Source organism: Drosophila albomicans, chromosome X, assembly GCF_009650485.2.
Source record: "Drosophila albomicans strain 15112-1751.03 chromosome X, ASM965048v2, whole genome shotgun sequence".
Lineage (NCBI taxonomy): Eukaryota > Metazoa > Arthropoda > Insecta > Diptera > Drosophilidae > Drosophila > Drosophila albomicans.
Genome location: NC_047627.2, coordinates 28,305,143 through 28,320,181, shown reverse-complemented (window position 1 = coordinate 28,320,181; position 15,039 = coordinate 28,305,143). Strand labels below are relative to the sequence as shown.

Here is a 15,039-nt window from a genome sequence, read left to right as displayed (position 1 = left end):
CCACCAGAGAGCAAAGCACAGATTCTCGATTCCTCTTTTTTTGTTGTTGTTTTGTTTTGCTTTTCCTTTTTGGCGGCGACGGCGGCAACTGACGACAAATTAATTTGGCAACGAGTCAGTTCATTGGGCAAACTCTGCAGCTCTGAGAGCTTTCTTGTACTTTCTGTATTGTGTAGTGTATATATTTCTAGGTATGTATGTATGTGTGTACGTGTGTGTTATCTTAATATTGTCATTGTCACAAATTTGCAAAAAAGTTACGCTAATGGATTACACGATTTTCGCATTATCGCTTTGTTACCGCGCCGATTGCAATCGCATGCGATCTCTCTGCAGCCTCTGCAACAGAGTCAAACTATTGCTCTCTCTCTTTAACGCCCGCTATCGCTCCATCTCTTTCGCCTGTTGCCCCAGCCCTGTGGCAGGCGGTAGCTGGCTGGGCATTGTATGTAAAACTACTGGCAAAAAAACAAAAAACCAAAACAAAAAAAAACGTATTGCGGACCGCCAACATATCGCGTCGGCTCCTCGATACGTGCCGAAAGCGAGATTAAGGGGCCAACTTTACAAGCAGGAAACGCTGCTGCCGATGCCGTCCCCTCCTCTTCTTCTTCTTGGTGCTGCTGCTCGTACTCGTTTCAGCTTTCAAAGTGCCCATGAGCATTATGCCAGACACTTTGTCTTTGACAGCAGCAGCAGGAGCAGGAGCAGCAACCAATGCACAACAGACCCACAGACACCAGTTGTGAGTCTGAGACTCCTTCTTGGCTTTTTGGCCCAAACAACTTGCGACGTTTATCCAGAGCGAAGATGCTCTTATCAGCAGCAGCGAACACAGCACGTTCCATTGTCGCTTTTGCCTCGATCTAATCTGCAGTTTCCAGTCTCCCAGTCTCTCAGTCTCCATCTCCATTCTCAGTCGCAGTCTCAGTCGCAATCGCAGTCGCTCTGTTCAATCCTTTCTCCTATTTGGCCCTGAGTAGACTCAACTCCCATGCCAAGTGTCATACAAGCTGTGACTTTACTCAGCTTAATGGCAATTCACAATTCGAATCTATCTAAACAATTGGCTAAAAGGCCAAAGCCAAATGTTCACGGTGCACTAGAAGTCTATATAAATACCCTATGTACTTTGCGTTGATATGGGGTATACACATTTTTTTGGTGCACAGATTTTTGCAACAAATTTCAAGCTTTCGACATTTTTGAAGATTTGTTCCTTTTGAAACTGCAAATATTTTACTTGGAAAATTGTTTTTCCTTTAATGAAATTTCAATAAATTATTCCATATTTCAAATATTAAATTATATTAAAGAAAAAAATATAAAGTTGATCAATTTTAATTGAATATACCATTGTTTTTTTTCGACATTTTTAAAATATTAGTCTCATTTCTTATTTTTAGTTTCTAACCTTTGGAACCGAAATTATTTTATTTGAAAATGTGTTTTTTTTTAATTAAGTTTAAATATTTTTTTGGTTAGATTATATATTTCTATAAGAATATTAAACTATATTAAAGAAAAATTTATAAAATTTATAAATTTTATTGAACAGAATTAAAAATATTTTTAAATGTTATTTCAATATTTTTTCATTGTTTTTAATATTTTCTTTTTTGTTTTTATAGTATTTTTTTATAAAATTTTCAAAAATTCTCCGCTGATTTTAATCAAATATATTAAAAAAATACAAAATTAATGAATTCTTTGACTCGATTGAGCCATTTGAGTCATAATTTAATAGTTATATATTTATATACCAAATATATGTTTCGGTGTATTTTGATATTTTTGAGGAAAATGAATTCAGTATATTTTAACATACCAATTACTATAATTATTTGGTATATTTTAATATGCCAAATACTTTATTAATTTAGTATACTTTAATATACCAAATATCAATAAAATTTTTGTAGCTTTACTAGATTTATTGCTTGGAGCTGTGTTTACAGGGTATGCCTGAGTCGGGCACACCTTCTTCGACACAAACTAGCGACATATGGACATGGACATATGGAGTCCGCCTCGTATTTTGAACATTTCCATCGCATTTCTCGAGTGTTGTCAAATATTGCCATTTTATGCTAATGAAGTGGTATTGGAAAATCACGAAAGGGTTAATGTACCGATGAAGAAGAAGAAGAGGAAGAGGAAGAGGAAGAAGCAGAACTAACAGTGCTGCTAATCGGTTAAAAGCCAATTGAAAGCCACTGACATGAATCAATTGAATGTGCGGAGGGAGAAGAGTTAAGCACAAAAACCAAACTGTGTTTAGCATGATTAAATTTGTAATAGAAATTGCCTAGGCCCCTTTTTCGGCCTTTGTCGTCGTCGTCTTCTATATGAAAGTAGCAGCAGTCATTGATGTCCATATATACATATAAATCGTAGTATCGTAAAGTCCGTTTCAAGTGTTGTGTGTTGTGTCCCCCCTTTGCAAAAAAAAAAAAACGAAAAAAAGGGAAAAACACTCGCATAAAAAGCAAATATTGAATGGCATTAAGGGGGAAGAATGGGGAAGGGGGTTACACCAGTAATCAAGTGTATGCATACAAGGGATGCCATCAGCAGCAGCTACCCCCCACCCCTCCCCCTGAACTGGTGACTGGTTGTACATTTGTTTCTTTTTTGTGGTCAAATACTTATGCATGTAAATGTTAATTCATTGATTTTTTTTTTATAATGCGCCCACGTCAAAAGGGATAATGTGAGTGTGCTCTACAGGATTGCCGCCACGACTCTTGTCGCAGGATTTAGCAGAGGAAGAGGTTGTGCTGGGAAGGGGGAAGGGGATTGGGGCGAAGCCATGTGTAAACAGTGGAAACAAGCCAAACACAAACACACAGGCAAAGCCGTTGAGGAAGCATCAAAATGAAAAGCCAAGGACAGTTAAGGAGAGAAGGAAGGAGGCGGAGTAGGAGGGGCAAAAGCTGAACAGGACATTCGAGAAGAGAGTGCGAGTATTTGGCTTTGATGTTGCTTACATTTCATCACTGAAGTCTCGTGTTGTCAATAAAAGCAAGTTAATGGGTAAACACCCGAACATCATCGCCGAACAGTTCTCCACAGCACTCCTCCCCTTTCGCTTCCCTTCCATTCCCTTCCACCCCTTCAGTCGCAGGAGGTCAGCAACATTCAGCATTCATGCCACAAAAACTAAACTAAAAACATAACTTCTCTTGGGCTAGCAAAAACATTGTTTGCCCGTCCTCGGTCGCCCAGTCAAATATTTGTGGACAGCGAGAGAGAGAGAGAGAGGGAGAGACAGCGAACAGTAGCTGACTCGGAAAATCCGGAAAATGCCACTAACCTTTCACCCAACTTCGCCTCTATTGATAGAAATAATTTACAATTGCTGCAGTCAAATGAAAACGACATAAAAGCGACCAAAACAAATATTTAGCTGGCAAATTTAATAGAAATCTTCTCAGTCTACGGAAAGTGGTGGAATTTTGATGACTAACAAATTATTTATCCAAGCTTTGCGCTTTGACGACATATCTGATATACAAACAATTGCTTTAATAATTTATACATTTTCGTAATGAGATTGAGCGATTGTGAATTTGTTGCGTTTTTAGCAATTATTTAATCAGTTTATCATTATTTTCGTATTTACATAAGGGTTTTAGTATATTTTTCAAATATATAATATTTTGTAATACAAAAATAGAAACTTTACTTTTTATACCCGCTATAACAATATACCGAAGATATCATTCAGTATATTTTTAGTATCTGCGGTATATTAATTTGGTATATTTTAAAAAAATAATACCACACTTTTGCCTTTATTCACAATGGGTAGCGGGTATCTCACAGTCGAGAGCACTCTACTGAAGCTTTAAGTATATTAATTTGGTATATTTTAAAATTAATACCGCACTGTTTTATATTTATTCGCCATCGTCTTTTTTCATTTTATTTTACAATTTTTTTTACATTAATATTGTTTAGATCTTTCAATATAATTAGTTTTCGATTATTAGTATTTTTCGGTATATAAATTTGGTATATTTTAAGAATAAATACATAAATATACGATATATAACTTTAGTCTTTTAGCTTCTTTGTATGTCAGACAATATTTTATATGACTTTATTCACTTCAAGTAGTTTATCTAAAGTGCAATCTGCTTTAATAAATTTGCTATAATTAGCGGATTTATGTTTGAATGTTATTGAAACATTTGTAGAACTTTGATTCATTCAAAATTTGATGACAATTCGTTAATAATTTTTGGCAATAGTTGGTTTGATGGTTGACATAAGTTTGATTCTTTTCTAAACTTCACTGAACTCTTGGGTACATCAAATATATTAACTACCTTTAAACAAAACTAAAACTAACAACAATGTTTGTAGTAAAAATGTTCGCTATTTATTGTGGAAGTATGGAAATTAGCATAAGTCCCGAAGGACTTAGCTGGCTGTCTCTCTCTCTCTCTTGCTTTTGCTGTCGTATTGTGGAAGCATCCACATTAAACTTTGGCAACTGGCATCAATCACTTAGCCTCAAATGAAGGCAACTAGCGAGATAGAAACTAGCAGCGCAATTATTTTAGGCTGTGTCGTTGACATATGCTTTGGAAGGACCTGTCGCAAGGACTCGCTGCGGGCAGCTCAATCAGCCTGGGACAAAGTCAAAGTTCAAGTTGAGTTGAAGTTGAAGTTAGTCGTGTATTCGTTAAGGTTAACGTTAACGTGTTTGTATTGTGGTTGGATTGTGTGGCTGGCAACCTGAGGCATTTTCATCATGCACCGTTTACCGTTCGCATTTCCCATTCATCGGGGAGCGACCTTATCGACCTGCCCCTTCAAACACACACACACACACAGAGCACTGGGGGCAAGCTTAATGAAGCTTGTGTAATTGATTTTATGTTTGTTAAAAACGGCAGAAAAAGAAGCCGCCGCAGCAGTTTTCGACGAGTTTTTCACTCGCTCGATTCGCTCTTCGATTTTGCCTTCAATATGCATGGCATTCAATTTCAATTGAATTGAAAAATGCAAAAAACGGCAAAAAAAAAAAAAAAAAACTAATTTCGTTGCAGTAAAGTGCTCACAGAAATGGGAGCCCAACGGGCAACAGCAGACGGCGAGTGGCGAGTGGCAAGCGGCAAATGGCAAGTGGCAAGTTGCAAGTGGCCACTCTTTTTGATGGGTTCATTTGTGTGTAGTCTAGTGTGTAGTCTAGTTATACCCGCTACCCATAAGGGTAAAAGGGTATTATAAACGCATCTTTAAAGCTAACTACAATCTTTATTCCCTAAAAATTTGCTTATGACAAATAAACACAATTGCTTTGGTCGACAATCTTTTTGAGAATACGAAATATAACTCTTGGTATATTTTAGTATTTTTGGGTATATGAATTTATAATATATTATGGAAATATTACTGTAATGATTTTATAAAAAATGCTTAGTACACTATCAATATACGAAATATAACAGCTGGTATTTTTTTTAGTATTTTTTCGGTACATAAATTTGGTATATTTTAAGAATAATACCGCAAGACGACAATAGTATAAAAAAAATACTTCTTATAACGTTTTGGTATATTTCACTATTTTTCAGTTTTTTTATATAAATTCGGTATATTTTAAGAATAATACCACACTGCTTTGCTTTTATGGAATATTGCGAGTGGGGGCTGTACTGTATTAATATATGAAATATAACTTTTAGTATATTTTAGTATTTTATCGGCATGTTGATTTGGTATATTTTAACAATAATACCGTGCTTGGCTTTAATGAAAATGACAAGCATGGAGTAGTATATAAATATACGAAATATAACTTTGGTAAATTGAATATTGTTAGCGGGTATCTCAGAGTCAAGCACACTCGAGCACTGTAGCTTTCTAACTTGTGTAGTTGTTGTTGGAAGGGGGATGACCATTTGCAGTAGGGTGTCCATTACCAGCTGACTGCAGCCCTTTTCTCTCTAGCGTCCCAATTAGCACTTAGCTACGATATATATACGAGCCATATATACTGTATGGTATATTGTGTGGGACACGAATCTTTAGTTTTGGTTGTGTCTGCTTGTTTATGTTGATACAACACTGAGACACAAGAAGAAAAGAAGAAATCCTTAAAGTGCCGCGCCGCACGTCAACTTTTGTGGAAAATCCAGAGTCCAGAGTCCAGAGGAAAATGAAGAAACGACACCGCCAAGACACAGATCAGACACAATTCACATTATCATTATTAAAGTGTTTACTTTGTAGACCCTTTTTTTCTTCCTCAAGGCACACACATTTTGCTGCTGCTGCTTTTGCTGCTGCTGCTGTCGAATGTGAATGTGTTAATTGCACTTGGCCCATGTTTTCCTTGAAAATTGATCCTTTTTCTTGGCTGCTGCACCGCGATAACGATATGGATATGGCCTATGGATAATGTCAGATTAAACAATATTGCCGACACACAACACGCACGACCTTGCACACACACACATGCACACACACACGCACACTCGCACACCCTACACAAACAGATCTAGCACAACAAATTGTGGAAAATTGGAAACGGGTGGGGAGAAGAAAATGGTAAAGATGCATTTCAGGCTGTGTGTCGCATGTTTTGTTAGCTCACAATTCGGTAGCATGTTTTCACAACATGTCGCCCAATTTACCCTTTCACAGTTTCCTATCTCTCCGTCTCTCTTTCTGCCCTCTATCTCTGTCTTTGTCGACTGCAACGTTGGCATCTATGATTAGCATCGTTTGATCGACGTCTGTCACACACACACAACATGCAGTAGACATTACAATAATAAAGAAGAAAACCTCACCAAAATTTATTATCTTTTACAGAGCATATTCCTCTGTAGGTATCATACGCGTAGGCATACCCTGTAATTGACGTTTAGTAGCGAAGAACTCTGTAATATTTTTATTTTCACTTCATCACTTCATTAATGTTCATATTTTGTGTAGTACAGAGAGCAAGTTACTATATTTAAGGTCATTTCTAATAGAAAAAATGTGAATTGTTATACATTTAACAAGCATTAGCATTAGTATTAGATCTATCATTGTAAATTTCGCTTTCGAATTAACATCAATATAAGTATTGCCAATATTATGCCAACATTATAAGCCTTAGCATTTATATTAGACTTAGGGTTGCCATCAACATTAAGCAATTCACATTAGTGTTACATTAGAATTATCATTATTTCTTAGCATTATAACTAACATTAGTTGCAGCAGTAGAAAATAATGCATTGCCCGGATTTAGCAATCAGTAGGCAAACCTCTTATATCTCAAAGCATTGCTTCGCCATTAGAATTATTACTTTTTGCATTTCTATTAACATTAGTTGCATCATTAGAAACTACAGAATTGTCCTGAATCATTTGGCAAATCTCTTCTATCTCTGCATTGTTTTAATGTCATTAGAATTATAGTATTTATTGCATTAAAATCAGCATTAATCACCGCATTAAAAACTACAGCATAGTCCGGAAATAACATTCTCTGCATTGCTTTAATGCATTGCTTCGTTATTAGAATTATTGCTATTTTTTGCATTACAACTAGCATTAGTCAAAGCATTAGCATGCCAAACCTCTTCCTTCGACATTAGATCGCACATGCTTCCTGAAATGCCGCAACTCTCGTAGTTATTTAACCAGTTCGGTTTGTCTCGTACATAAATTTTGTCACACTTTCGAACCCCGTTTGGTTCTTTATTTTATTTGTTGGTTTTGTTTGTCCTTCCGTCCGTCCGTCGGATTGTGTTTGCATTGACCTGCGCTTCAGCCACTTATTTACGGTAGCTGCTACGGTCAGCACCCCCGACCAGGAACGATCGGACAAGATCAGAGTCCAAAAACACATCGTTCTCCCAACTACATGCGTAATAGTATTTTGTGCATTTGTTTTCTGTTTCGTTTTTATGGAACTGCTAATTATACTACGAGAGATGAGAAGAGAAGAGAGACGTTTGTCGGCTGCTCCTTGAAACTGTTTCTGGGAACATCTTCAAGCGATTAGCGTTCGTCTTCAATCCAATTTGTAATCAAACTTGTAGCTCAAGATGTAGTTAAAACTAGAATTGTACGCAACTGTAAGCGTAAAGTTATGATATGTCGAAATACAGTAAAAGTATGCAATTGTTGCCTTAAACTAATTTTAATGAGTTTATAGGTTAATTATTATCTTATCCATTAAAAAGAATCAGATTAATATAACTTATAAATAGCAAAAAGTAAATGTACATGACATGAAAAACGTTTGCCAATAATTAAATTCATTTAGTTCAACAACAAAGCAGATGATGATGATGATTATTATTATTATTATTATTATTATTATTATTATTATTATTATTATTATTATTATTATTATTATTATTATTATTATTATTATTATTATTATTATTATTATTATTATTATTATTATTATTATTATTATTATTATTATTATTATTATTATTATTATTATTATTATTATTATTATTATTATTATTATTATTATTATTATCATTATCATTATCATTATCATTATCATTATCATTATCATTATCATTAGCATTAGCATTAGCATTAGCATTAGCATTAGCATTAGCATTAGCATTAGCATTAGCATTAGCATTAGCATTAGCATTAGCATTAGCATTAGCATTAGCATTAGCATTAGCATTAGCATTAGCATTAGCATTAGCATTAGCATTAGCATTAGCATTAGCATTAGCATTGGCATTATCATTATTGTTATTACTCTTATTATAATTCTTTGGACTTTTATCACTTTTGCATGAATATAATTCAATATTATTTTCATTAAGTGTTAAGAAATAAAAGAAAAAAACTCTTTTCTCCCCTTTTTTTATTTTAAATTTGATGTAGTAATAAAGTTTGCTACACAGAAGCGCTTCCTTTAATGTGGCACAATTTGTAACAGCGCTTTCATGGGCTTTATGCATATTATTGTAATGAAATGTAATATAATAAATAGACTTCAACTGGCCAAGGGTCAGTCAGTTGGTAAAACAGGGCGAGGGCAGCCTAATATCGCTTTGAATGATGAGCTGAGAGCAACTAAGACAGGGAAGAAGAAGGGTTTTTGGGATTGGGGATTGTGATGGAGACAGAGATGGAGATTGGGTCGCACACATGAGTAATGAGTGTGAGAAATGAGTGTGTGTGTGTGTTGTGGCTGCTGCTGTTGTTACCCTTACGCACTTGCCAAGGGTGGCAAGCGATGAAGAGGCTGCCTGCAATTTGCGCAATGTAATTTAATTAATGACAACAACAACATCAACAAGAGCAACAAGAACGGCGGCAGCAAAAAATATGCAAATCGCTTGTATTATGTGTCGTGCCGCCTGGACATGGATGATGTTGCTGTTGCAGCTTCAGGTGGATGCAGCAACAGCAACAGCAATCGGTTGTCGGTTGTCGGTAGTTGGTTGTTGGTTTGAGTTTCGCACCAGCAGCAACAGCAACAGCAACAACATCGTTCGATTGGTCTCCGCTCACGTTGCTGTCCATTGGCTGCTGTGGCGGCACTTCCTGTTGTTGTCGTTGTTGTTGATTATGTTGTTGACAACAGGCGTTACGCATTTTACGTATATTACGTCAATATTTATATAATGCAGCAGCAGGTAAATTTATGCTGCCCAAGCGAAACCTTCCCAGCTCTCGAGAGAGTGTGTGTGCAAGTGTGTGTGTGTGTGTGTATTATGCATATGCACACACACGCCCACGGCCATTTCGCAGCCAGAATGAGCCGCCACAGCAGCAGCAGAAGCGCCACGCAATGCGTGGGGTGAAGAGTGAAAAGGGGGAAAGGTGGAGAAGAGGGCAGTGTTTAAATGCTTGTTCGCAAAATATTTATTTTGGCTGGCTGACTGGCTGGCTGGCTGGCAAGCAAATAGCCATTTAAGTAATTACTGCACTTAATTTTTAATATTGATTTTACAAATTTATTAAAACTTAATCAATTGTTTAATCACACAACGATTATGTAGCCATCACCTGCAGGCTGCTGACACAACAGCAACAACAGCAGTCAACAACAGCAACAGGTGTGAACAGGACTCTCGGAATTAATCGAAACATTCATTCGCTGTGCAATCAGCTTTAAAGTCTCTTAAGAGTTGAGCAGCAGTTGTAAATATCCGCAAAATGATATTTAACTAATTATAAGTAATAAATCCCAGACAAAGATTGAAGTAGTCTTCAACAAATCCAAGAGAAGGGGATTCTAAACTTTGTGCCTGCAGGAAATGTGTGTAACTTACAGAAGAAGTTATCTTCGACCCTATAAAGTATACATATTACTGATCAGCGTCAACTGACTGTCCGTCTGTCTGTCCGTCCGTATTATCACCTAGATCTTTGAGGCTATAAAAGATGAAAATATAATTTTTTTTCAACATCACTTGTTATATTTCCACGCAGTTTAAGTTAATGTCAGGTCTATTGGCTGACAATCTAGTATATTTTGCACTATATATAGTATATTAAAATAGCGATTATATGCAAAATATACCAGAATGTAGTCAATATACAAATATACCAAAATATATCAATACACTATATAAATATACCAAATATAGCATTTGATGTATATTTAGTATTTATGTGGTATATTAATTTGGTATATTTTAAACTTAATCGGTAAACATTGAAATTAATATACCGCAAAAATAATACTAAATGCCATATTTGGTATATTAATACATTACTACATGAAAAATACACCAGATTGTCAACTAAAGCAACTAACTACAAAAGTATTTATTAAATATATTCTACAATTAGTTGAGATTCTCCACAGTATTCTGTTATCATATTTCTTGAACAGTTTATTTAAAATTAACATTCTTTCTCAGACAATATTATAGGTCTTATTTTAAAATTTCTTTCAATCAAAGAGTGGAACGAGATTGCTTTGATTAAAAAAATATTGTTGGTGTTTTATTTTTATTTTAGAAAACTTCATATTAACCTCATTAAATTGAAATTTCGCTTAACATTTCTTTCATTTTTTTATTTGCAGTTGAAGTGGAAGTTATCAGGAATACAAAAATTGATATGGTGAGTGCAAGACAATTTTATTTGAACGTAATTCCATATTGAATCAAATCTAAAATGTGTGATTAAGTCGCGTGTTATTGTAGAACTTAAGGAAGAGAATTAAATGAAAATGGGAATTAATTAATATATGTATGTGGCCCTGATATATATTATATTTGAAGCCATAGTCACAGCTAACGACCTTGATGGTTTATCCGCAACTGAACAATAGAACTCAATTTGTGTGACATTTGTGGCCTTGATATCAGATAATACAGCAATATCTGTGGCGTTAGCGTTGAAAATTTAAAGTTCAATTGCTCATGCAGATATGTGAAATGAAATAAGTCAGCGGTCGATGCTCGAAGTTTGTGTGTGTTGGCCTCTAATAGTCGAAGTCGTAGTTGACTTAGAGTTGGAGATCGAGTTGAGTGTCTTTTTTTTTTAATCATTTTCGAACTTGTCCAAAAAGTTGTTCGTTTACTTCGTTGGCCAAAAAAATAGAGAAACAGACGCACACACATACGAATACGAATACGAATAGTAGTAGAATTTTACACTCACCTGTGGCCGCTTCATGTTCCCATGAAATGTAAATTAAAATGTCGAATTAATTGCCCCCAAGTACAGCAAACTGTGTGCAACGTTGACTGCGGCAGCGACTTCGCGAGGCCGCTTCTTGGTATTCTCCCAGCCTCCGACTTTGTCTACGTCTCAGTCTCAGTCTTCGTCTCCGTCTCCGTCTCTGTTCACCGTCTCTGCGACACGAGCAACTAACGAGATTCAATCAGCGAGCACTTTACCAGCAATTTCTATGTCATTAAAATTAAGTATATTTACTTACTTGGAATCGAAGTTGTCTCCATGTCTTCTTTCTACTACTTGTCTTCTCTCTCCATCACCATCTCCATCTCCATCTACATCTCTTCTCTTGTTTATTTCTCTCGGCTTCTACTTGTTCTTGTTCTGCTTATTTTGCTATCAACAATTACCCAAATCTGAGTGCATTTTATGATGATTACACTGCTCGTTGTTCTCTTTGCTCTTTGCTCTTTGCATTTCTCATCTCATCTCGTTGAACAGAAGCTTATCTTCCTCCGCACTGACCTCAAAAAAACGAGGGGGGGGAACACATTCATTCCACCTATTACGCATTTACTGCGAAACTGCATTAAAATCAAGCTAATGACAAAAAGATTTCAGTTCATGATTGTCTGCAACATTGAAATGGATCGTGTTGACAAATACCTCTTAGATCACTAAATAAATCAATTACAAATTTATACAGTGAGAAATTCCCAACTATATGGGAAATATAGAAGTGATTTTTAAGTTGAAAATATAGCGAATAAATCATTTTTCTAAAATATTACTTACAATGTCTTTAACTAGTTGAATTTTTATTGAATGTTTTGAATTTCTGGGGAATTTTAAAAGTCAGGGAGTATTTGACTATACTATGTTATGGTACTTGTGATTTTTCGTTATAAAACAAAAACTTATGAAACTTTGACTGAAACTTTTTCTCAAATTGTAAAATGTATTTGGTTCTTTTTATTAGACAGGCTTTTTTAGACTCTACAAAGTAGTTTTAAAACTACATGCTCATGAATAAATCTTTAAAAAAAAAATCCCCTCAAAAATCTATTAGAAATGAATCCCCGTTTTGAAAATTTGATTAATGTTCGTTTTGAAAGCGAATAATTGGCGATTTTATGGCACAAAAAAAAACCAAAAAAATCACCAAGACTAGTTTCGGAGAAAGAAAGGGAAAGAAGAAAATGAATAGTGTGTGAAAATCGCTTAGCTGTAAATCAAATCCTTTAGCAAGTAGGGAAAAAAACACTTTGAAGTACATAAAATAATTTTAATGCTTTTTTATGTAAGAAAATGTTTTCAGCTAATTTAAATTATATAATCTTTAAAACTTTTGGAAAAAAAACAGTGCTGCATTAATTTTTAAACATACCGAATTTATATGCCGCAAAAATACTAAAATATACCGAAAGATTTTTTGGTATATCGTTAATGTAACAATAAAATATACCATAGACCATATTTAGTATATCGTTGAAGCACTATATCAAATTATACCAAAGACCATATTTAGTAGTTTAGTTAATATACTACATTCGAAATATACCATAATACTAAAATATACCATAGACCATATTTAGTATATCGTTGAAGCACTATATCAAAATATACCATAGATGTCAAAATATACCAAAGACCATATTTAGTAAATCGTTAATATAGTACATTCGAAATATACCATTACAATAAAATTACATTACAATAAAATAAACTGTAAACCATATTTAGTATATCGTTGAAGCACTACATTTAAAATATACCGTAGATGTCAAAATATACCAAAGACCATATTTAGTATATCGTTAATATACTACATTCGAAATATACCATTACAATAAAATATACTGTAAACCATATTTAGTATATGGTCAAAGCAGTACATTCAAAATATACAATAGACGTCAAAATATACCAAAAACCATATTTAATATATCGTTAATATACTACATTCGAAATATACCATTACAATAAAATATACTGTAAACCATATTTAGTATATCGTTGAAGCACTTCATTCAAAATATACCATAGGTGTCAAAATATACCAAAAACCATATTTAGTATATCGTTAATATACTACATTCGAAATATAACATAGTACTAAAATAGATAAAATTTATTTCGTTGAAGTACTCTATTCAAAATATACTGTAAAGTACATAATATACCATATTTTCAGCGATAACTAGTAATGTAAATTATTAATTTTCTACTAATTTATGCTTTGCAAACTTTAGGAAATTCTTTGTGTGTTTTTGCAAAATGCAAATGAACCTTTCCAGTTTAAATGCTTGACCGACGCATTGAAAAGGATCTTTTGACAATAGCTTGGCTGGCTGCTTTGTTTGCCCACATTTGCCACGCCCCTCGTACTGTCAGTCTGACAGCTTGCTGTGGACGCACTTGCTTTGCTGTATCTATTTCTCTCTCTCTCTCTCTCTCTCTCTGTGCTCCCCACACACTCGACAGAAATCAAGTGCGTATTTATAGCGATATATATGTTATATAGTATGTGTATCGCATATCGCATTCGTGACTGTTGCGTTGCTGTGAATTGTGCAAAATACAATTTTTGATCCTATTTCAAACGTCACGTTAACTTTGCGACGTGCCGCAACTCGCAATCTCTCCAACTCTCAAAAAAAACTCGCAATCTCTCTCAAACTCTTCAACTCCCAAAACTCGCTCAACTTGAAATCCAGCTGCGCGACGCGTTTCCCCAGCAAACTACACTTGACTGTCACATCTCAATAACCCTCGAGTGGTTTTCAATTGTCTCCAAAAATAAACGCATTTGCATCCATCTCCCCCTCCTTCCTCATCAAAACAACTCCACCCCCAACACACACACACACACACACACACATGGGCAAAAGAAAAGAAAAAGAAATTTCAATCGCAATCCCATTTGAAATGTTAATTTTTAACGCTTTGTAAATTTTTTCTAATATTTCATATTTCCTTTTTTCCTTTTTTTTTCTGTTTTTTGCAAACCACTTGAATACCCAAGTCAGAGTCCCCCCCCGCTAACCCGCTACCCCCTTGGTGAGTCCCCTCAAATGCTTGTGACATCATCCAATTCAGAAAACTTAAAAGTAAATAGATCCCCAGAGATGCAGAACAGAACGCAGCCATTTCATGGCAATGTCTCTCGTTGTTGTCGTTGTGGTTGTCTGAAGATGTGTGCGAGTGTGTGTGTGTGTGTCAGTGTGTGTGTGTGTGTGTCAGTGTGTGTGTGTGTCTCAAGTGACAACGCTGCCAAGGATCATCTCATAAATGTGGCAAGCATTTAGCTGTCGCTCGTCTCGTGACGGATTGTCTCCTTCCCTTCTTCCCTTCTTTCACCGCACATCCTTTGCGCTTTCCCCCCCGCTCTGTAGTCAAGCACTTGACATT

At 35.2% G+C, this 15,039-nt stretch overlaps 1 protein-coding gene across 2 annotated transcripts in view; it reads left to right on the top strand.

The window, feature by feature from the left end:
- Nucleotides 1–15,039, top strand: part of LOC117565843 (uncharacterized) — a 328,547-nt gene that overhangs the window by 250,645 nt on the left and 62,863 nt on the right. Inside the window, exon 10 of one of the 2 annotated variants that reach the window (XM_052007885.1) lies at nt 11,030–11,067. The exons of the other annotated variant lie outside the window; for it this stretch is intronic. The gene's annotated coding sequence lies outside the window, so the exon portion shown is untranslated. The remainder of the gene's footprint in view (nt 1–11,029; nt 11,068–15,039) is intronic. 2 annotated transcript variants of the gene reach the window in all.